This window comes from Zootoca vivipara, chromosome Z2, assembly GCF_965207765.1.
Source record: "Zootoca vivipara chromosome Z2, rZooViv2.hap1.1, whole genome shotgun sequence".
NCBI lineage: Eukaryota > Metazoa > Chordata > Lepidosauria > Squamata > Lacertidae > Zootoca > Zootoca vivipara.
In genome coordinates this window covers 17493571-17516638 of record NC_142585.1, presented here as the reverse complement: position 1 = coordinate 17516638, position 23068 = coordinate 17493571, and positions in this window count along the sequence as shown.

The window sequence follows — 23068 nt, the reverse complement described above, 5'->3', positions numbered from 1 at the left end:
CAGCCCTCCTCTTTCCTCCCCCCCCAATTCTGAGCTCAAGCTTAACCCTTGCTACTCCTGTGAACTTCCTAGCTCTCTAGCCTCTAGACCAGGGTCCCCCAAACTATGGCTCGGGGGCCAGATGCGGCCCGCAAGGCTCATTTGTGCGGCCCGCGATGACCCCCTCCACCTGCTGCTGCCGCCCGCTCTTACTGGCACAGTGCGGCGCAGTGTGGTGCGGCACGGCACGGCGCGGCTGCCCACTTCCGGGTCGGAAAAGCACTGGAAATAGCTTGCGTGCATGCGCAAGCATCATCTCCGGTGCACTTCCGGGTCGAAGGAGGCCCATGTGCATGTGCACAAGCTATTTCCGTCACTTTTCTGACCCAGAAGTGTGCCGGAAATAGTGTGTGCACATGCACACGGGCGCGCACTCCCACACGCTCCCCCGCCCTCCGGCCCGCTGCACGATTGGTGCTGCAGGCACCAGCCCAAAGCCAGGTAAGTTTGGGGACCCCTGCTCTAGACTTACTCCGACAGCTCTCCCCTCATTATCTCCCTCCCCGTAGGGCACAGTGTCCACTCCCCCCCCCAAGGTTCCCCTCCGGGGAACTGGAAGCCAATGGCTCATCCCTGACAACCATGTTGGCTACCCCTAGCTTAATCTAACTTTAATGGTGTCATTCTTGTGGAGTGTGCACCTATATCTATATATCTCCAAGTGTTACTCTTATCCATCCCGTTTTGTGCCTGGGATATAAATTGACTGTCAAAATATAGACCAAAGCTGAAAAGTCTAGTGTTTTATGATGGACCCATGCTGTGATCGTAGCCAGGACTCAGAGGATCCAGATCAATTATAGACTAATGCATCCCACGCCTTAGGCTGAACAGGAAGAACAGAGGGAGTGGGGTGAAGAACCAAGGAGTTGTTTGGATGTATTCACCAAAGACTTTAAAAATATCTACTTTATATTTGCCTTTGAAAGTCTCAAGCTATGGTGACCAGCCTTAATGAGGGTCCCAGCACATTGGGGGCACAACACTAAGATATGAACCTTAGAAATATGACCATTTCATTTTATGGTTTTAGTGACTTGGAGGGGTGTACTAAAATAGTTTCAGATGCTCTGATACAGATATAGGGAAGTTGTTGTTGGAATCCAACTTCCATCAACCCTGGGCATTATGGTCAGGGATGATGGGAATGGCAGTCTGATAGTATAAAGAGGCTCACACATTCCCCATACCATCTCTTCTAGATGGATTAATTCTGCTTTGGAAAAAAGACCAGATATTTCAGAAATCTGGGGAAATTTGGGTGTGGGGACTCTCAGAAGCATTCATAGCTATAGCTGGTGGGATTGATTGAGTATGATACATTGGAGAGCCTGACCTCCTCTGAGTCCTCTGAGCCTGACTCCCCAGCCAGATGGAAATGTGACTTATCTGAGAGTGATGAGGTGGAAAAGTAACAAAGTTCAGAGTCTTCAGCATGCACCCTTGGGCATTTGAAGAGATGAGAGAAAGGAGGAAATGAAGAAGAGGCCACAGCACAGTGGTAACATGTGTGCTTTCCTTGCAGAAGGCCCCAGGTTTAGACATCTAACATTAAAAAGATATTGAGTAGCAGTGCTGGAATAGACCTCTCTGAACAGCCAGGATGGACAAATGGCCCAACCCAATAAAATGCAGTTTCCTATATGGCTGAAATCCACCCTTCAGAAATGCAGCTATGAGTTTATACCTGCATTAGTCATGTGCTCTGCACCATTGACTTCCTGTTAAGTAATTGTTTAAAAGATTCCTCCAAGAAGGACTACCTCTGATCAGCTTGGTGTTTCTGTAATGGACATTCAGCTAGCAAATCATGTTTGTTTCAGCAAGCATAGGCTAACCAGTGTATGATGAAGCTCAAGATGGAACTTTCCCTAGGGGCTGGTTATTGGAATGCTTCCCACTAACATTCAGCTCTTATAACTTTTGCCCAATATCTGCTTCTAGCTGCTGTCAGATACAGGATACCAGGCAGGGCTGTAGGGCTGATTTGGTTTGGCAATTTGTTATGTCTTGGAGACATTTCCCAACAGGCCACTAAATGGCCGACAATTAAAGTGTTTGTATTATTGGGGAACGACACACTCTTTCTCCCCCTCCCTCCCTCCCTCCCTCTCCCTTGGATAGAGCAACTGATTGCCTAGCTGACCTGGTTGGAACCCCATAATCTCTAGAGAAACACAGATGTCTTATCCCTGTGCTAGCTGGTCCTTTTAAAGGGAAGTACCAGGGATCAAACTTGCCATCTTCTACATGCAAAATCTGTGCTATAGGACCGATCTATTGGTTCAATACATTCTGTTTTGTGATCAGTGGGATCCATTAGGACAAATAGAGCACTGCCTCACCAGTGGGACTTGATTCCCCAAGCCCACTTGCTCTGTCTTCTTACTTAAAATCAGTCTAGAGGATAGTGCTGCCTGTCAGCTTCCTCCTCCTTAGTCTCAGTGTTGCCCTTTGTAGAACTCAACAAAGAGAAGGATGAGGACAAAACTATAATTCTTTGGTTCTGCTTATCATTGGCTCTGGGTCTATGCAGTGCTATTTTTCTAGAAAAAGAGGTGCCAGAACTCACCGTGAACACCTCCTTGTTCTTTTAGAATGGCAATGGTGCCCATCTGAAAGGGGCCAGAACTGAGTTCCAGAGAGTTCCAGCCAAAATAAAGCCCTGGGGTCTACCTATTGTTCAGTTCCCTGCCTTCCATCCAGGGATGGCTGATCCATGAATTTTGGTTTCTTTCTGTTTTTCATTTTTCAAATCTTAAGTTAAGTTTCCCACATCTCCACATCAGTTTGTAATTTCATTCTTTTCTCTTTATAAACATTTTAGTGCAAATTTCTCCTAATATACACACATGTATGTTATGTTGCCTAAACTACACATTTTTGCAAAGAAATTTCTAAACAAATGCGTTTTTATGCACACTGTAATGTAAACATTTCTGTGCACATTTCTTTTTTGCCGAAGGTTACTCATTGTTCTGGCTTGTGCAGGATTAAGTAGGCGGACTCAGAGCTCATTTTCTGTTATAAACTTTGATGATAAGGACCGTACATAAGCAAGACAAGGGTGACTGGCACACAAAGTGCATGGCATGGCTTAGCAAGATGAGACACTGATCCAACACTTAATACACATCCTGGGGTCCCATTATTAAAAAGTGGGGTGTGCATATCCTTAGCACAGCAAGTGGGATGCATCTTTGATTTGAGCAAGGAAATGGGACTCTCCCTGGTAGGGTGGGCACAAGCTGAGTGTTTGCACCAAATGTGGTGTATCTCTCTCCTCAGCAACAGAGATGATAGCAGCAGCTTGGAGCTGGACTGGGTACCTGATTGTTTGATGGGGTGTATATGGAGTGCTAAGGGAGGGGTAGTTACTCTGGTGGGGGTCACGTTGTGTTCCTTCTGGAGTGATTTGTTCACCTTTGGTTCCCCACCCTGCACTCAGCTCTCACCTGTGGCTCCTCCCAGAAAATGGCTTCAGCTGGCTAAACCAGGTGAGGGTAGCCAGTGGGTCTCAAACCCTCAGCGAGTTAGGAGCTTCCTCTCCATGTGAATACAGGCTCTAGTGGAGTGGGCAGACGAGGCCAATAGTCCTACTCCTGCAACCAAGCTGGTGCCAAACATATTGCTTTCCTTTGGACCATATTTGTGAGGCTGAAAGGGGGAGATCTTGTGATTTGGGCAGTCCAGAGCCTCCCACCCTACACACTGCCCAGGCTTGTGCCCTGGGGAGGTCACTTTGGTTTTGCTAATGTAGTGGTTTGACTTCATTCCTGAAGGCACACTCCATTGTCTCTCGAGACAGACAGATGCCAACAATGGCAACTGATGGGGAGGGCTACAGCTCAATGGTGGTTTTATTACACCAGCCACTGACTGATAAATGGTCATCTGAAATATATATCATTGTCATTTCTGCCAATTCTACAAAGTGAATTTGATGTTCTTAGCCAGCAGTTATGTTATCTATATCTATCTATCTATCTATCTATCTATCTATCTATCTATCTATCTATCTATCTATCTATCTATATCTTCTATCCATACAAAACAGTTGACAGTTTTAGCAATTCTGCAATGTGAATTAAAAGTTTCTAGTTTTCCAGAACAAGATCCCTTTCCAGCCACCCAGCTGATCTCACTTTCAAAGTATCAGCAAAGATTCAGGTGCTCTCTAACATCGGCAGGGGGAGAGGCTCATTACTTTGCTTAGCTGAGACTCCACTTTAATTAGTAACATCAGCATCCATTCCAGAACAAAAGGTGAAGGGCCGTTTGTTTAGTGGAGTCCCATTAGACTAGCTTCCCACTTCCTTATGCATTGCTTCAAATACTAAGTGATGGCCTTTATCTCCTATGTAACTCATTGCTCTGCATGGAGCCAGGCAACAGAGTGTGTTCATTCCTGCTGTGTTTAAGTGTAGTTTGGGATGGGAGTATCTTATGCTCAGCACACACACACACACCCAAACGCTTGCAGCATTGTGGGGTTTTATGCGTTGCTCAAGACCCATTTTGCTGACTCGAGTGAACGATATGAAGTGGCAATTTGTGACGGAGTTGGCAATTTAGATCCCGCCAACCCCAAAATATACGTTTAGCAGCCTGTCTAATATTGTAGTGCTTCTTGGCTACCATTGTGCAAAAACAAACAGAACATGTTTGAAAAGAGTTGTCTGATATTATAGGCTGTCTAGGAAAACCACCCACAGCCCTGGCACAGCAAGAGAGGTGTGTTTTGTAACTTTACCAATTTAAAGTCACATTTCTTTTCAAAGTGGGTAGGAGTCAATAACTTCCTACAGGTAAAAGGAGCTAATTGATTTTGCCGCCGTCGGTGATCTAAAGTAAGCAGTAGGTAGCTGATTGCTTACTAGCCCTACTTTGTACAGTGCATGAAGTTGAGTGCCTGGAAACTATAGATGAACGATTTGTCCCGCATCTTTTTAACACCTCTGTTAGCCTGTTACAGCAAATAACTTTCCGCTCAGGGGAAAAAAAAACAGAAGAAGAATCTCCCTCTCCCCAAGTCCTAACTATATCTACAGCAGGGTTCCATGAAAGCTGGGTGTATGGGCAGTAGGGTTCTGAACCCCACTGCCAAGCTCAATTATTTTGTGTGAATATAATCCAACTTCTCATGAAAAGTTACATCTCTGACCTGTGGAACTTATGTAAACTGAACAACATTGCCTATATTTATTTTGAATATTCTGGTTTTTTTGCTATCACTGTAGGCAAGCATATTGATCTGCAGAGCTACACAATCATACTTCTTGAACTGGTTTCTGCAATGTCTCAACTGCAGTGTGGAACTGTGGGTATTTTCCTTAGCTTTTCAAGCCCTGTTTTTGAAGTCTATAATGTCCAGAACAGTGGTTCCCATTTTTTTTTCAGGCCACTGCCCCTTCAGTTCCAATAACTCATCCCCAGTGCACCTTACCCTACCATATTGTCAGGAGTATGGGCAGGAGTCAGGCTCTGAGGCCTGTAGTGCTTTGCAGGACTGGGGCCTGCCTCAGCTTGTGCTGGGGAAGCAAGGCGTGGCCACACAGGTGAAGACCTCAGCTTGTGCTGGAGAGGCAAGGAGTAGTCACCCAGGTGAGGCCACTTGAGATCTCACTGCACCTGGTGGCAGGAGCTGGGAGGGATAAAAGCCCAGCATTTCCCTTCAGCTTTTTGCCACAGCAACGCTATCCCTGCCTGGTTGCATCTGGCCTCTTGATCCTTGCTCCGTGGACCCTTGCCCTGCCGATGCCTTGATTCTTGCTCCGTGGACCCTTGCCTTGCCGACGCCTTGATTCTTGCTCCGTGGACCCTTGCCTTGTCGACGCCTTGATTCTTGCTCCGTGGACCCTTGCCTTGCCGACGCCTTGATCCTCAACCCTTGTACCTTCGCCGTGCTTTTTGTTCCTTGGGCCTTCGCCTTGCTCCTTGCTCCTTGGACCTTCGCCTTGCCGATGCCTTGCTACTTGACTCCCAGACCTATCCCTGCCTGGTTGCATCTGGCCTCTTGATCCTTGCTCCGTGGACCCTTGCCTTGCCGACGCCTTGATTCTTGCTCCGTGGACCCTTGCCTTGTCGATGCCTTGATTCTTGCTCCGTGGACCCTTGCCTTGCCGACGCCTTGATTCTTGCTCCATGGACCCTTGCCTTGCCGACGCCTTGATCCTCGACCCTTGTACCTTCGCCGTGCTTCTTGTTCCTTGAACCTTTGCCGTGCTTCTTGTTCCTTGAGCCTTCGCCGTGCTTCTTGTTCCTTGAGCCTTCGCCTTGCTCCTTGCTCCTTGGGCCTTCGCCTTGCTCCTTGCTCCTTGGACCTTCGCCTTGCTGACGCCTTGCTACTTGACTCCCAGACCTTCGCCTCTGCCTTGCTCCTTGACCCTGCGACTGCCTGCTGCTGGACCCTCAGCCCTGCACCTGTTCCTGCTTCTACACCACCATCTTGCCCCTGATCCTGACGCCCGCCGACCGGACCGTGACACATATAATAAAATTCAACACAGTAACAATTAATTGCACATTTACTCAAACATATTAATTCAACAAAACTGATGAATTTGATCCAGTGATGCCAGCTTTTTAAAGTCTGATAGGTAATTATACCTCCACCCTCCCTGCAGCCCCTTCATCCCTTAGCACTTCACTAGGTATTCCTACTATCCCCAGGAAGTGGTAAGGCCCCCTTTGGGAACCCACTGCCTAAAAGCTTTTTTAAAAAGAAAGAAAGAAAGAAAGAGAAAGAAAACAATGTATTGAATTTTCAGGATACTGAACTCAACTTATTGTACCAGATTCTGACCTAGTGATGCATAATTCTTATTTGAGGTGCTGAAATTTGTAATAATAACCTGGTTCAGAACATGAATTTGCCCAGCTATATAATACATAGCTGTCAACTTTTCCCTTTTCTCGCGAGGAATCCTATTCGGAATAAGGGAATTTCCCTTTAAAAAGGGGGGGGGGTTACAGCTATGATGTAATAATGCCTGGAAGTATTATAAATCAAATATATTTACCCTAAAAAGTTATTCAGAATGTCAAACAAGATATTGTACATGTGCCAAATGTGCTTCTACCTCTTAATTGAAGGCAAAGTGATGAGGCAGGATGATATTGCAGGTTGCAAAGGAACATAGAGGGGGAGGGGGGGTGAGGTTTTTTTTTTTTTTAGAGTTGCCTGAGAAGGTTGTAAATTGGGATAGGGAAGAAATTAGGTTTGATTCCCAGTTACCTAATTTGCACTTGCCAAAACAATACACAAACTGAAACATAACCAACCTTCAAAATGGCACTTCAATGAGTTTTGCTAACTTTTTTTTACAAAAATGAATTATATAGGGGGAAATGCAATATATAGGCAAAATCACATACAAACAAATGTGTATTTTAGGAGCACACACACACACACACACACACACACACACACACACACACACACACATGCTGATGAATAATCATGAGGAGGGTTTGTTTTTGTTTTTAATTGATTGAAGCATGGCAAACTGAACTTAAGATGAGAAGAAGATGCAGATATACTGAAATCAATTGACTACCAGTCCACTAAGAATATTGTGAACTGGGGAGAGGGGAGTTCACATGAGGAAACAAATAATATGAATTGTTTGAGTGGATGAACCCAAGGCCATGTAGGGTTTTTTTTAAATGGCTAGCTAGAGGTTCCTGGAATGTCCCTACATGAAATGGAGTCACTTGCTAGCCACCTTAGCTTGCTTCCAGGTATGGTGTTGCTCAAAAAGCTAACCTGGGAAATCTGAGATTGTGGAGCTAGAGCCTAGGAATTAGCAAGGCCAAATGCCACCTCTTCATTCAGTCAATGCATTCATTGGCTGCAGGTGTTCAGACCTAGGAAAAAGAGGAAGCACTGAGTAGACTGTTGAGGCACCAAGCTCTGTGTTGTCTATACTACTGGGGTAGGGAAATATTTTGGAGGGCTGCATTCAACTTTGATCAAGCTTCTAAGGACTGCATGCCAGCAGTCGGTGTGGCAACTCCACAGGCATTCTCTCTCTCTCTCTCTCTCTCTCTCTCTCTCTCTCTCTCTCTCTCTCTCTCTCTCTCTCTCTCTCTCTCATGCACCCTCACCCCAGCTGATCTGTGCATATCATTTGAAGATAGAGGTCACTGTCCATTCTTGTTCTTGAGACGATTGATCCTGATGGGCAGGATTTTCATTCTCATCATGACAGTGGGCTAGGCAGAGAGGTATAAACTCTATAGCCACTGGTGGAGGAAGAGAAGTGCACAGGGGGTGCACCGGCCCCCCCGGCAGTGTGATCCCAGTAGGGTGCCATCATGGCTGCGCTCCCCGCATGCTGGGTGCCACACCCCTGCAGGCGGCATGCCCCGCCCTGGGACGCGTGCCAGCCCTGCCCCTGTCTGCTCTCCACCCCCCCAGTGCTGGAGCATGAAGCTCTGCCACTGTCTATAGCATGAATAGGGATCTTTTGGTTCTCCAGATCATGCTGAACTCCCATTGTAAGCAATGTCCAGTGTTGACGTGTGTTGTAGTTCAGGAACATCTGGAAGACCAAATAGTTTCCTACAGATAATGACTGGCAGCACACTCCTGGTTTCAAACAGAGGTCCATTTCATCACCTCCTACCTGATTATTTTAACTGGAGATGCCAAGGATTGAACTTGTGACTTTTGCATGCAAAGCAGACACTCTACCACTAAGCCACAGAAATCATTTGCCATTTTCCCCCACCCCCAAACTGTTGAATACGAAGCCCATTGGAAAAACAAAGAAAAACATTGCAAACAAATAGAATGAAATGGCTTGTATATTTGCATATGCACTTGTTCCCTCTCTAAATAAAGAGCATTGGTAATTGACTCAAGAACTGGTCATTAAAATGCAAAAAAGAGAAGAAGAAAAAGGAAAAGTGCCTACTCATTGGTCTTTTGATTTCCCCCCCAGTGCAGTTGAGCTGACAACACAAAACTTTCATCGAAGAGGAGCAGCAGTGGCGGTGGAAGCAATAGTAGCAAGCTCATCCTCTCCTGGACTTTAAAGGGGCTCCCACTTCGCATCACAAGGGACCATACCAAATTCACTGCCACTGTCTGTGAAAAATGAATGGGAATAAAAAAGGATGGGGGTCCAGTTCTTGCAGTTTTGAGAGAGGATCTGAAGGTTCTGACTAAATTTTCACAGATGAAAATAGGACCATATTTATGTGCTTGCGATGTGTCTAAATTTGCTCCCTCCCATTTGCAGATTGCCAAAGGTGGATTCTGACAATATCTGGAGTGCAGGATATTAGCCTACCCCATGCAATAGGTGGTATTCTGCCAACTGTCCCAGGCAGCTTGCTTTCTGTTAGACTCTAAATGTATCTGGAGTACAAGGGAAACCTACAGATTATTAATTCACCTTCAGCCCAATTAAGTCTTCCCTTCTTGAAAGAAGATTTATTTTATTTCCCCAGGAAAACAAATGTTTGTTCTTGCCTCCTTATCTTTCAATCTCTCTTTCCCCACCCCATCTTCATTTTAAAGATTTGGGGAGAAAGAGAATGAAGGGGAAGCAATATATATCTTTGCAAGAAAATATATGAACACTCTTTCAGAGGTGTGGCTAGCAAGCTGAGCCTCATCACAGACCAAATTGGCTTTCCATATTGATCTTGCAGACAGAAACAAATGGAACAGCGGCCTCCTCTGTCACTGAGTGAAGGGAAGGCAGGTGACTTTGAACCAATTTGAGCTGTCTTGCTGCTCTAAATACGAGTCTGCCAGAACTGGGGATCAAATGCACACCACTCCAAAGGCTGCCGCTTGATGATTGGGTAGTTAAAATACCCACCCTCCCTGCTTTATTGGCAAGTGCCAATCTTGTTCTGGAAAAATGACAGCATTCCTGATGTTATGAAACCCCACACTGTTGTCATGCTGTTGGAGGCTGTATTGTTTACAGGCTGTTCTGACAGCAATTATTTTAAAGTAGGAATAAAATGGCTACTCTCTGAGGCTTGCAATATGTTTACCACCTCGCTCACCTCCTTACTATCCTCTCTGCTCAGGAAGAGAGCTTTGGTAAGGTAAGGGAAAACAAAGGTGTGCTAAACACAGGACATTGTGTTACTTGCTGCCGGCCTAATAATCTGTGCCACCCTAGTATTGCTTTTCTCCTTTGTGTTAACTCAAGGACAACGAATATCCGTTTTCCGTGTACTTTACAGTATAATATATAGTTTGATGAAAAAATGCAGTATTCTAAAAAACAAGTGCCATATTCCCTTGGAGAAGCTTTCTGGAGGAGGGGCATGTGCTGGTGATGGGTGGGGTCAGAGTTAAAAGTGGGCTAAAGGGGAAGGAGGCTGCATTCCAGTCACGCATGTCAGAGGGTCACACACCCACACCCATATTTTCCTTCCAGAATGATTGGTTTTATCAATCAGGCAAACACTCTGAAGGAAGGTGCTGAGCAGGGCTGGTGAGGCATGTGGACTAAGGTGATGGGTGGCTTAGGGAGAGTCCAGAGAGGTCTGGAGGGCTGCATTTGGCCCCTGTACCTGAGGTTCCATAGTAAAGGTAAAGGTACCCCTGACCATTAGGTCCAGTCGTGGATGACTGCAAGCTACCCCTTAGGTAAAAGGTAAAGGATCCCCCGAACGGTCAAATCCAGTCAAAGGTGACTATGGGGTTGTGGCGCTCATCTCGCTTTCAGGCCGAAGGAGCCGACGTTTGTCCACAGACAGCTTCCAGGTCATGTGGCCAGCATGGCTAAGCCACTTCTGATGAACCAGAGCACTGCACGGAAATGCTGTTTACCTTCCCACTGGAGTGGTACCTATTTACCTACTTGCACTTTGACATGCTTTTGAACTGCTAGGTGGGCAGGAGCTGGGACCGAGCAACAGGAGCTCACCCCGTCTCGGGGATTTGAACTGCCGACTTTCTAATTGGCAAGACCAAGAGGCCCAGTAGTTTAGACCACAGCGCCACCCGCATCCTGAGGTTTCATAGCCCTGCCCTAAAACAAGAATTTGCATCAATCGATCAATTCCAGCACAACTATTATATAGAGTTGTTTGGTGAAGACACACACACACACACACTGAGAGAGAGAGATACTCAAGTGCTCTCTCTCTCTCTCTCTCTCTCTCTCTCTCTCTCTCTCACACACACACACACACACACACACACACACTATTACAGCGTTTCTCAACCACTGTTCCGTGGCACACTAGTGTGCCGCGAGACGCTGGCTGGTGTGCCGCGACGTGCCGCGACGAGAAAGGCGATTTGCATTGTCACGTGCCTGGCGGCCGCCAATAATAGACACTGACCTGCCGGAAAGCAATATTTGGGAAGTGTTTCTTACAGTCATAATTATAATACAGGGCGGCACAGAGTTAATTTTTTTAACCTTTTTAATGGTGGTGTGCCTCGTGATTTTTTTCACAGAACAAGTGTGCCATGGCCCATAAAAGGTTGAGAAACACTGCACTATTAGACACTGAAATTCTTTATGTGCCCCCTCTGAGAGGATATGAAGGGTAGCAATATGGCCTTCCCAGCAATGACTCCCTGCTTGTGGAATGCTGTCCTTAGGGACGCTCACCTGCTGCTTTTATTATCTACTTTTAGGTATCAGGCAAAATGTCTCTTTTTACCCAGGCTTTTGGTCCTTAATTTGGAAGGTTTAATGCATACTGTATTTATCACCTCTTCATTGCCTTTTTTTTTAGAGGAGTGGGTTGTGCTTTTTGTACATGTTTGTATGTGTTTTTACACTTTTATTTGGTTCTGGTTTTGTTATTTGATATTTATATTTGCACTATATCATATGTTGCTTTTGGTTAGTATTTGTTAAAAAAAGTGACTAAAATGCAAGCAACTATTGCTGCTGAAATACCCATTGGTATGTAGTCTCCTGAGATGTAGAAAGGAAGACAGAGGAAATTTATCACCCCAAAAGAGGTAATATATCACCCTAAAACAATGACCACTATTTACATATAAATCATTACATACTAATGTATATGTATAGGTGCAAATTTTGAAATAATTGCTGTAATTTAAATAGAAATACAATACATCTCACTGTAGTCAGGTGAGCCATAATATATTTCTATTGATATTACAGCAATGATTTCAAAATGTGTACTGTACCTATATAAATAAGCAAACCCAACCTCAATCTCTCTTCATACTGGTCTGCCGACATAGCTACCGTATGAATGGGCAGAATAAGTCAAAGTCCAGTTTCAAGATAAATAACTATAACAGGGGTTGAAGTTAAGGATCTCTGATAATTCTGAAACCTTGAGCATCACACCTTAAGGCAGCCATCTCATATTTGCCTAATGGTAGGGTCAGCTCTGAACTCACCCAACCCTTTATCTTCTAGCGGTTTAGACTAGACCATCTGTTTGTTTTTGAATGGAGAAAGAGAGACTAAAAAGAAAAGGAGGGAACCCTAGCTCTTGATCCTCAGGGGCTCTGAAGTGTGCAGACTTTGCTGCATTTTAGAAGTGTGTTCCTAACAGGTTGCATAGGCCGGCACTGGGAGCAGCCACAGAGGAGGTGACCTAAGAAACCCAAATGGAAAAAGGACTCATTTGTGAAGTGAACTCTTTGATAAGGGGATTTGTGGGAGTCCCAGGCAACAACAGCTGCATTTTAAGCAATCAAGGGCAAAGCGGAGGTTTTGCAGGACAAAATTAAGTGGCTAGGTGAGCAAAATAAACTCCTGATACCCAAACCACCTGCATAACATTGTGCTTTCTTTTCCCCATGGGGGCATAGCTGCTTCCTTGTCCCTTTATTCCATGTTTCCAGTCCACCTGTTCCCCCCGTATCTCTCTTTATTTTCCTTCCCAACACTTAACTTTTGCAATGGGGCCTGTGCTCACATGAATGAAAGCCAAAAGCATGTGGCCCTTTCAAAGGGGTTGTTTGTTAGCAAATGCCTTATTTGTAGCAAATGGATAGACTACAGTACTCTCATCTTTGAATCAGAAATTGCAAACAGCACCTGCAAATACCAGATTAATCCTCTTATGGAGGATTCTACATGCATTTGTGTTGTGTGCATGTGTGTGTGTTTGAATACATTTTTAATGTTTCATTTGGGCTGATTTTTTTTTATATTAAAAAAATCACCTCCTTTCATGTTTTCCCTTCCCCTGTTACACATCAAATTGAAGGGCTGTGGCTCAGTGATACAGCATCTGCCCATACCCTCCAATATTTCTCCGATGAAAATAGGGACATCCCATTCCATAATGATAATTTTACTATTTATACTCCACACAGCTTATTAGGTTGCCCCATCCATTCTGGGCAGCTTCCAACTTATATTAAAATGTAATAAAACATTAAACATTAAGAAAAACTTCCCTATACAGGATTGCCTTCAGACATCTCGGGGGTCGGAAAACTCCAAACCCCCTAACATTTCTCCAATGAAAATAGAGACATCCTACAGGGCATTCTGGGATCAAATCAGAAACTGGGACAGCTTCTCTAAATCAGGGACATTCCTGGAAAATAGGGACACTTGGAGGGTCTTTCTGCCTTGTATCCAGAAGGTCCCAGATTTAATCCCCGGTATCTCCAGGTAGGGATGGGAGAGAGACTCTGCCTGAAAACATAGAGAGCTGCTGCATAGTGTAAACCACTTGCATTCAACTGCGGGTGGCTTGTTGGGGGGGGGGACCCAGTGGATTTAAGCATGATTCAGAGCATTATCACCATGCAAATATATGGTAAAAGATTAAGAAATGGGTCCCCAATTGCATGTTTGGATTAAAAGTTGGTCCTGAGTCTGAACAGGTCAAAGGTGCCTGGTGTAGACAAAAGTAAGGTAAATGGACAAATGGGCCAGACTCAATGTGAGGCCATTTTCTATTACAAAAATACCTTTGTATACCATATTTATAATGTGGCATTGATTCTAATGCACTCCTCAATTTTCAGAACCTTGAAACCAAAGTGATATTTGCTGGTGAATGTGAATGTGCCATTGAATCTAATGTGCATCTTAATTTTTGCAACATAATTTGGCCTAAAGTGAGCATTAGATTTGAGTAAATAGGGTATTACGGTCCAGTACTAATCTATCAAGAAGACAGGAGATCTTCTTAGTGATTAAGAAAATTCTATGTGGTCAGTAAAAGAAGGAAGTTCCAGCCAAGTAAATTGCGAGCAAAACGGCGGTTGATAGACCACGATGTTTATTGTTGCGCAACAGGTTCCCACATGGAGCAAGAACCCCGAGCATGGGGTGACATCAGCTTTCAAAACTCCCCCCTTCACCCAGAATACATTCCGAGTAGCATCATCGATACATCACTGACATGTCAGTAGTATGTCACAAATGGGGGAAGAGTATCAAAAGGTTACACAAGTTCAACAGTTGGTCACTCTATCAGATACATCTCTCGACACCTCTTAAGTACCCACCACCCAAAGAACTATCTTTCCCTGAGCTGTCAAACTGAAAGAATACATTCAGAATACATATTTGTAACATTGTAGCAACTTTAGGCAATCAAAACTAGAATGGATACATTTTGTACACTTAGTCCATTGTCTGAGCAGCTGGAGGGCAACCGTGCAAGGCTTAGCTGAGCTATGGGTTTGCAGGCAATTTCAGCTGTCTGCGGATTCTGTCCGACAGAGGACGCTGTTCAGTAACCTCCATTAGCTAGCTGTCAAAAGAAGAAGAAGAAGAAGAAGAAGAAGAGTTTGGATTTGATACCCCGCTTTATCACTACCCGAAGGAGTCTCAAAGCGGCTAACAATCTCCTTTCCCCTCCTCCCCCACAACAGACACCCTGTGAGGTGAGTGGGGCTGAGAGACTTCAGAGAAGTGTGACTAGCCCAAGATCACCCAGCAGCTGCATGTGGAGGAGCGGAAACTCGAACCCGGTTCCCCAGATTAGGAGTCTACCGCTCTTACCCACTACACCACACTGGCACTACACCACACACCATAGGTTTCCTGATTGATGAGCTACAGTCATTCATAAATCCCATTCATAAAATGCAGTTCATAAAGTCCGTTCATAAGATACAGAGTACACAGAGACAGGGTTTCCCTATATTTATAAAGATGTGTGTGTCATGCTTGTGTGACTGAAGGGAGAGGGTTTGGGGCTCATCGTCCCAGGGGATAATGACAGATGGTACCCTCCCCCCGTAATTTCCGTAACATTAGGAAATAACAAGTAATTCTGGGCCCTGCTAAACACCATATTAAATGCACTTAACCCCCCCTCCCAAATTATATCAATACAGAGGTGACAATCAGTGGGATCAGATTGGGTGTGGAGAGAGAATGTAACCCCCCCCCCCCGCTTTGCTGCATTGCAAAAGAAAATCTCTGTTGCATGTGCTTTGGGCCAGGGTGGGTAACCTTTTTGGCCAACAACTCCCATAATCTCTGACCACTGACCATAACCACTGACCTCTGACCACAGACTTCTGACCACTGACCTGTGACCATGCTAATTTGCGCTGATGGGAGTTGGATTCTAACAACACCTGAAGGGCCACAGAATCTCTACCCCTAGCTTTGAGGGGAAATCTCCCAATGATGTCAATGTGTGTGAGAGATTTCCATCCAATGGAAATACCATTTCCATGGATGGACCTTTTTGGAGGAGCAATGATGTGTGTGGCAATGGGAGAAAATGATGAAATCTGCTCCACTCCTAATTTGGCTACCAAATTACCAAATTTGCTGACTGTGGATCCAGCAAATATTCTCTGCCCCCTCTTCAGTTGGAATGCTCCTTGCCTTCCAGAAAAATTCCTGGAGTTTTTAGCTAAAAAGGTTGGGATGTTCCTCTCTGTTTGAGAGAGTGAATAAAACATGCCACTATGCTTGATAAACAGCTTGTTGTTTGAACTTCTTTGCCTGGGTCTGATTTCCAGCATGACACATCTGATCTTTGTTGAGCAATCACACACAAATGGGTATTGGAGTCTTTGTTTATAGATGGAAACAGGTGTTAACAGAAGGGTTTACAGAGGCTGATTAAGGAAAGGCTTTAGATCTGTGGCTCTCCATGTTTGTTCAAGATAGCTCGTCTCCTTACAGACCAAAACTTTTGAGGTCTGCACTCAAGCATGTGAGAAAGGGCAGCTGTGATTTATTTTTCTCAGAGTCCCCAAGGTTGCATAGCCCTCATTTCTCTCTTCTTCTTTTTGCCCTCCCCATGTTGCAGATTGTCCTCCTGCCCCAGCCTCAGAAGGCTTTCTGTGCAACTTGATGGTTTTGCCTCTGGACCACAGAAAGGACTCCAGTGGTGCCCTGATTTTCTAATGGAAAAAGTTTCAGAGGTGTAAAAAATGTTGTGAATAAGCCACATCCTGCTCAGGGTGCCCAAGGCTCTTCTCCTGATGCCTCATGGGCAGATGCTGGTCTGTGAGCAATTAATAAAGGACAACTTTTTAGAAGGTGCCAGGTACTGGGTAATACCTGTGTATACACCCATCATGAACAAGGTTTGTGGATAGAGGGAGCATCCTACTAGGAGATGCTTGGGCCCAAGACTGCTTTGCCAGCTGTCCTTACCTGCCTTTGGGTTGTCACCTTTCAGTATTAACTCTCCATTTATATAGAACTCCCCACCCAGGTTCTATCATTATAATCAGACAGTGGTGCAGTTGCATTTTCTGTATTTTAACAGCCTTTCAATGTTTTGTTGATGTTTTCTTCCACATCACCACCCCCTTTAAAAATAAATAAATAAATAAATAAATAAATAAATAAATAAATAAATATCATGAATAAAGCATTAAAGGCAATGGTAACTCTGGTATCATTGAAAAGGTTGGAAAGTGGACTTTGCATAAAAACATTGAGAGCATCTCATTTTTACTTATTGCTTTCTCTGCCAGCAGGGAGGTATCTAGGATTCCATAGAGATGACTTCCCTTTGTGGATTTTGCTGACAACTCCAGAGAATGTTTTCTTTACAAAGACCCCTTGGTTTCCCTTTTGAAGAACTTCATTGTCATTCCAAGCTTGAGAGAACAACAACAACAACAATGAAAGCCAAGTCCTCTTCACAGATTTTTTTTGTTTAAAAAAGCCTTTCCCAGCCAGGTAGTCTCCAGATGTTTTTGGCTATAATTCCCAGTATGGCCAGTAGTAAAGGCTGATGGGAGAACTTTGGGGTACTTATACAAAATGAAAACATTGGCCCATCTCTTCCTAACATTGACATTCAGTGACTCCAGAGGTTCTGGTTCTGGTCTTTCCTTAGCTTTACCTTGATATGTCAGGAATTTAACCTGGAGCCTTTTCCATGCAAAACCATTGCCCAGCCACTGAGCCTTTCCCCAGCTTGATGGGAGTTAAGTCCAATAATATCTGGAGGGCACCAGGTTAGTCTCCCTCATTTGCCCTTTTTTTAAAAAAATCACCTGCTTCATAGGGTATGTATTAGGATATAATGTGACAGACATGTAAATTTGTGAAGGATTTCTGGGAGATGATATATAATGAAATGGGAAAAAATGTTTAAGAAAACTTTTATTTTTTTAAAAAAACCCAGAAACCTTCTCGTTAAGAATATTTGGAATGGAGGTCTCCACAGATCAAAATAATTTATTTCTCTATGCAACTATGGCAGCCTCAACTGTATATGCTCAGAAATGGAAAGAGAGAACAGTAGCAACAAAGGAAGAGAGGGAGGTGAAATTAATGGAATATGTAGAATTAGCAAATTTAACTAGTACAATAAGAGATCAGGAAGATGGAGTATTCAAATAAGAGTAGAAAATGTTTGCAGAATATCTGAAGACTTGTGTTAAACAGGTTAAAACGACACCAGCACTAATGTAAATTCAACAGTTTAAAGTACTGAAGATATACAATGGTGCCTCGCTAGACGAATTTAATTCGTTCCACGGGTATTTTCTTATAAGGAAAAATTCGTCTAGCGAATCCCATAGGAATGCATTGATTTTTGGGGGATTTTTTTTGTCCATAGGAATGCATTAATTGAATTTCAATGCATTCCTATGGGAAACCGCGATTCGCTAGACGAATTTTTCATAAAACGAATTCGTCTAGCGAGGCAACCTCTGCTCGAAAAATCCTTTCGTTAAGCGAAAATTTCGTTAAGCAGGGCATTCGTTAAGCGAGGCACCACTGTAAGGGTAAGGAAGAAATATGAACGTATGGAGAAATTAAAATATGTAGTTTTAATGGATAAATAAATGGAACCATGGATGGCAGCGAAGGGAAGTCAAAGATTGAATGTACTGTTATATTTAATGAAATGTGATGGCAGCGTAATGGAGTGTGTGTGTGTGATATGTATATATGATGTGTGATATGTATATATGATATGTAGGCTCCTGATAAATGCTTTCCTAAAAGTAACCCAGAAATGAAGCCATTTCCAATGTTTAACAACAACAACTATTCAATATTGAATAGAAAACTGATAAGCAGACTGCTAAACTAAGTGTCCATTTGGCTGATCCAAGAGGGATCTTTTTAATTAAAAACACTGAAACAGGAGTGGAACATTGGTGCAGGGTGGGGGGCAGTGGCACTAGGAGGCCTGTACTTATAATTAAAGTACCCCAGAACTGTTCAGTGAGGCCAAGTGGCCAAAAAACAAACAAAACCTTCTCCGAAAATACAAAGACCTGGATATAACATAGCAAATGACAGCAGCAAAGTAAGAACAATAATAAGTAAGTAATAAAATAGAGGTGGGAGTAACATGGCTTTAATTTCCTGGCATCCCCCCAAAATGGATTATACTCAGTGCAAGATCAAGACATTGGATCAAGTTCATGACGCGCCTTTAACTGAATTAGAGCATTGGGTTCTTCTAGTTCAGATGCTTTCCAACTGAGCGATGTCCCTTTCCCTACTCTTAGGAACATAGGAAGAGGTCTTAGACAAAGTTAGATTATTTTTCCACATGTCCAAGTATTTCCTTCTCTAACTAGCAGCTGACCTTCATGTTCTTTGCCTATCACATGCTACTTGACCCTTTTTATCATGGTAAAGGTAAAGGTAAAGGGACCCCTGACCATTAGGTCCAGTCGTGACCGACTCTGGAGTTGCAGCGCTCATCTCGTGTTATTGGCCGAGGGAGCTGGCATACAGCTTCCATGTCATGTGGCCAGTATGACAAAGCCGCTTCTGGCAAACCAGAGCAGCGCATGCAAACACCATTTACCTTCCCGCTGTAGTGGTACCTATTTATCTACTTGCACCTTGATGTGCTTCCGAACTGCTAGGTTGGCAGGAGCTGGGACCGAGCAACAGGAGCTCACCCCGTCATGGGGATTCGAACTGCCAACCTTCTGATCAGCAAGCCCTAGGCTCTGTGGTTTAACCCGCAGTGCCACCCGTATCCCACATGAGATGCGTGCAAAGTATGAACTCTGTCTCAGTGCTAAGGGCATCCCTGTGGTTATGCATGTGGAATGGAGGACCACCTGTGGCGGCCTGGTCCCTGAAGGGGTATGGGTACTAAATTAAATAAATGAAGTCCAAGTTTTGCAGAAGCTTCTACAGTTCTTGATAGTCTGGGATGAAATCTGGTTTGGGGTTCTTCATCTTCTTATGTTAGAAGGGAAGATTCTGCATATGACTGTGTAAAACTGAGGATTTTGAAGGAGATTGGTGTTTTGGTTTGTGTACAGTCATACCTCCATTTACGACCACAATTGATTCCAGGGAGCCAGTCGCTCCCTGAGTTCGTTGCTCCCTGAGGCATGCTTCTGCGCATGCGTGAAGCACCAATAGAACACTTCTGCATGCGCATGCGCGAGCTGCGCAGATCGCTTCTGCACATCCGAGTGCTGCGGAACCCGGATGTAAACACTTCCGGGTCCGCGGTGGTCAGAAACCAAAGCGGTCGCAAACGGAGGTGGTCGCAAACTGAGGTTTGACTGTATTTGTTTGAGAAGTGCAGATTCAATGTTTTAAAGTGCTCTGAAGCAGTTCCTAGCAGCTTTATACAAGAAACCAAAAAGGAAAAGGAAAACAGTCCTTGAACTGCCTCATAAGTAGAATTGTCAAACCAACACTCAGAAAGAGTTGTGTATCTTAAGACAAAGCAGTAGATCTATGTACCTTTCTGAGTACTGGTTTGAGGGGTATGAACCAGGGGAGTTCACTGTAAATTGGAGTGTATGTGAATGAAATCCTCTCTAGTGGGGGAGAAATACAATTCAGTTCCCATTCAAACATGATCCAACTAATCAACACTTTCTGAAACAACATACCACCCAGGGCCGGAGCATCCATAAAGGTGAGCTAGGCAACCGCCTAGAGCGCCGTCATGGAGGGGGCGCTGCCAGCCTGCCCCCTGCCCGCCGCTCGCCGCTCGCCGCTTTCCCTCCTGCTGCTGGCTGCTGGCTGCAGAGGCGCTTCCCTGCAATGCCCTGCAGCTGGCGCAGGGCTGCACCGCATGACGGGGAGGCGGGGGAACCTGAGCGCGCACACGCCCAGCACAGCAGCGATGGCGCCATCCGTCCAGCCGAGCGCCATGAGCCCAGCGGGGGCGAGTGGGCTTCTGCGCTCTCCAGCCATCCAGCCAGGCAGCAGGGCCGGCTCTAGGAGAGCTCAGCGCCCTCCCGCCTATGGAGGGGACGCCGAGAGCTCCCCAGCGGCAGCCGCAGTGAGCGAGCAGCAGCGGTACTGGCGGCAAGCGCCCGCAGCCGAAGCCTTCAGCTATGGGCGCTGCCACCGCCGCCCGTTCGCCCGCTCACTCGCTGAGGAGCTCACAGCGTTCCCTCCATAGGCGGGAGGAGCGTGAGCCAAAAGGAGAGCTCAGCGCCCTCCCGCCTATGGAGGGGATGCTGAGAGCCCCCCAGCAGTGGGTGCAGTGAGTGAGCGGTGGCAGCGCCCGCAGCTGAAGCCTTCAGCTATGGGCGCTGTTGCTGCCGCCGCTCGCTCACTCGCTGCCGCTGCCGCTGAGGAGCTCAAAGCGTCCCCTCCACAGGCGGGAGGGCGCCGAGCTCCCCCCTTGGCCCGCGCTCCTCTCACCAATGGAGGGGACGCAGGGGCATCAGCGGTGTTGTGTATGTGTCATGACACATGCGGCATGACGCATGCGCCTGGGGGCGCCAGAAGCTGTTTTTGCCTAGGGCGCAAAAAGCCCTAGCACTGGCCCTAATACCACCATCCTTCAAAATTTGCCCTTCTCCAAATTTTGCAATGCAGTTCTACAGCCAAGTAATGTATGGGAAAATGCATGAAGTATAGCAAAGTGTATATAAAAGCTGGATTACATTGTTGGAAAAATAACATACAAAATTAATTCACAGAAATGTGTATATCAGGGGAAAATTGCATTAAAATGAAATTCAACAAGGACTTAACCACCCAATCCTGCAAAACTGGAAGTGGGGAAAACAGAATTTAAGACTGGAAAAATGAGAAACTGAGAGAAAACAAAAATGATGGATTCACCTACCACTGCCCATCCCTTCCGTTGTTTTTCATTCTTTCTTGAACAAGTGCTTGAAAACTGACTGCTTGGTCAGTCTTTGTGCCTATCCATGCTTACCTTTTGCCCTGCTCTTTCCAGGCACAGACTCACACATAAAAGCTCCATTTACAGGTAGGTAGCCGTGTTGGTCTGGATCGAAGTAAAATAAAAAAAAATTCCTTCAGTAGCACCTTAAAGACCAACTAAGTTTTTATTGCCTACAGACAGCCACCCAATCTTAAACAACTCCTCACCCACAATAATACAACCACCAGACTTAACATGGACACTGGTACCAGAGCCTGCAATAAACCCAGATGCCAACTTTGCTGCCACATACACCCAGACAACACCATTACTGGCCCCAACAACATCCAACATACCATCTCAGGACTATTTAATTGCTCATCTTCTAACATTGTGTATGCCATCAAATGCCAACAGTGCCCTTCAGCTCTCTATATTGGACAAACAGGCCAAACCCTACGCCAAAGGATAAATGGACATAAATCTGACATCAGGAACCAGAAGACAGAAAAACCAGTAGGAGAACACTTCAATCTCCCAGGACATTCTATACAAGATCTCAAAGTAGCTGTCTTACTACAAAAGAATTTCAGAAATAGACTGGAAAGAGAAGTTGCTGAATTGCAACTTATCACCAAGCTCAAAACCATGGAGGGACCTGGTTTGAACAGAGATATCGGATTCTTATCTCATTATACATGATAAGCGATCTTCAGCCATCTCAACCCTTGCTTTTTCATGCAAAACCATTTGCAGTCGTTTGCGGTTATCAACAGCTATCAGTCAGTCAATCACCCATTTCCACCACCCTTCTGAGTGATCCCCCCTCCCCATCCCCACCCCTCCCCACCCCTTCTCTACATAAGTGCCTGGAAACTTCCATTTCACTGTATCTGAAGAAGTGTGCATGCACACGAAAGCTCATATAAAAACTTAGTTGGTCTTTAAGGTGCTACTGAAGGAATTTTTTTTATAAAAGCTCCATGTCTGAGTGTTGGTGTTGAGCTTTCCCTGTGAAAACCTGCTATTTAGCACTCAACCAGAGCAATCATCCATTTGGTTTTTCCATGGATTATTTGAGGTTTTCCCAGGGAAGGCTCTGGGGCAAAATAAAAGGGTGCTCAGACATAGAGCTTTGAAGCACAGACCATAATTAGAAAGAGGGGTGGCAAGGTAAGTGTGGATAAATACTTTAATGGAATTCACATTTCAAGAGTTTACACACTCTCTCCAAAGCAAGTCATTTGTGCTGGGACCATGACATTGGTAACAGTGGTTGTTGTTGTTGTTGTTGTTGTTGTTGTTGTTGTTGTTGTTGTTGTTGTTGTTGTTTGTGTAAGGTCAGCATCATACTTGCTGCATCAATTTCTCTAATTCACAGTCATCTTACTATCTTATTTAGCATCGTAAGGTTTAAGGAATCCATTTGCTCCTCGCCTCACTGGGCCTTTCTGGTACTTGGTAGCATCTCCAGGGACTCTTTAGCCAGGCCAAGGAAAGCACAGCAGAATTGCAAATCTCACTTGACTCGGTCACAGTGGAGCTT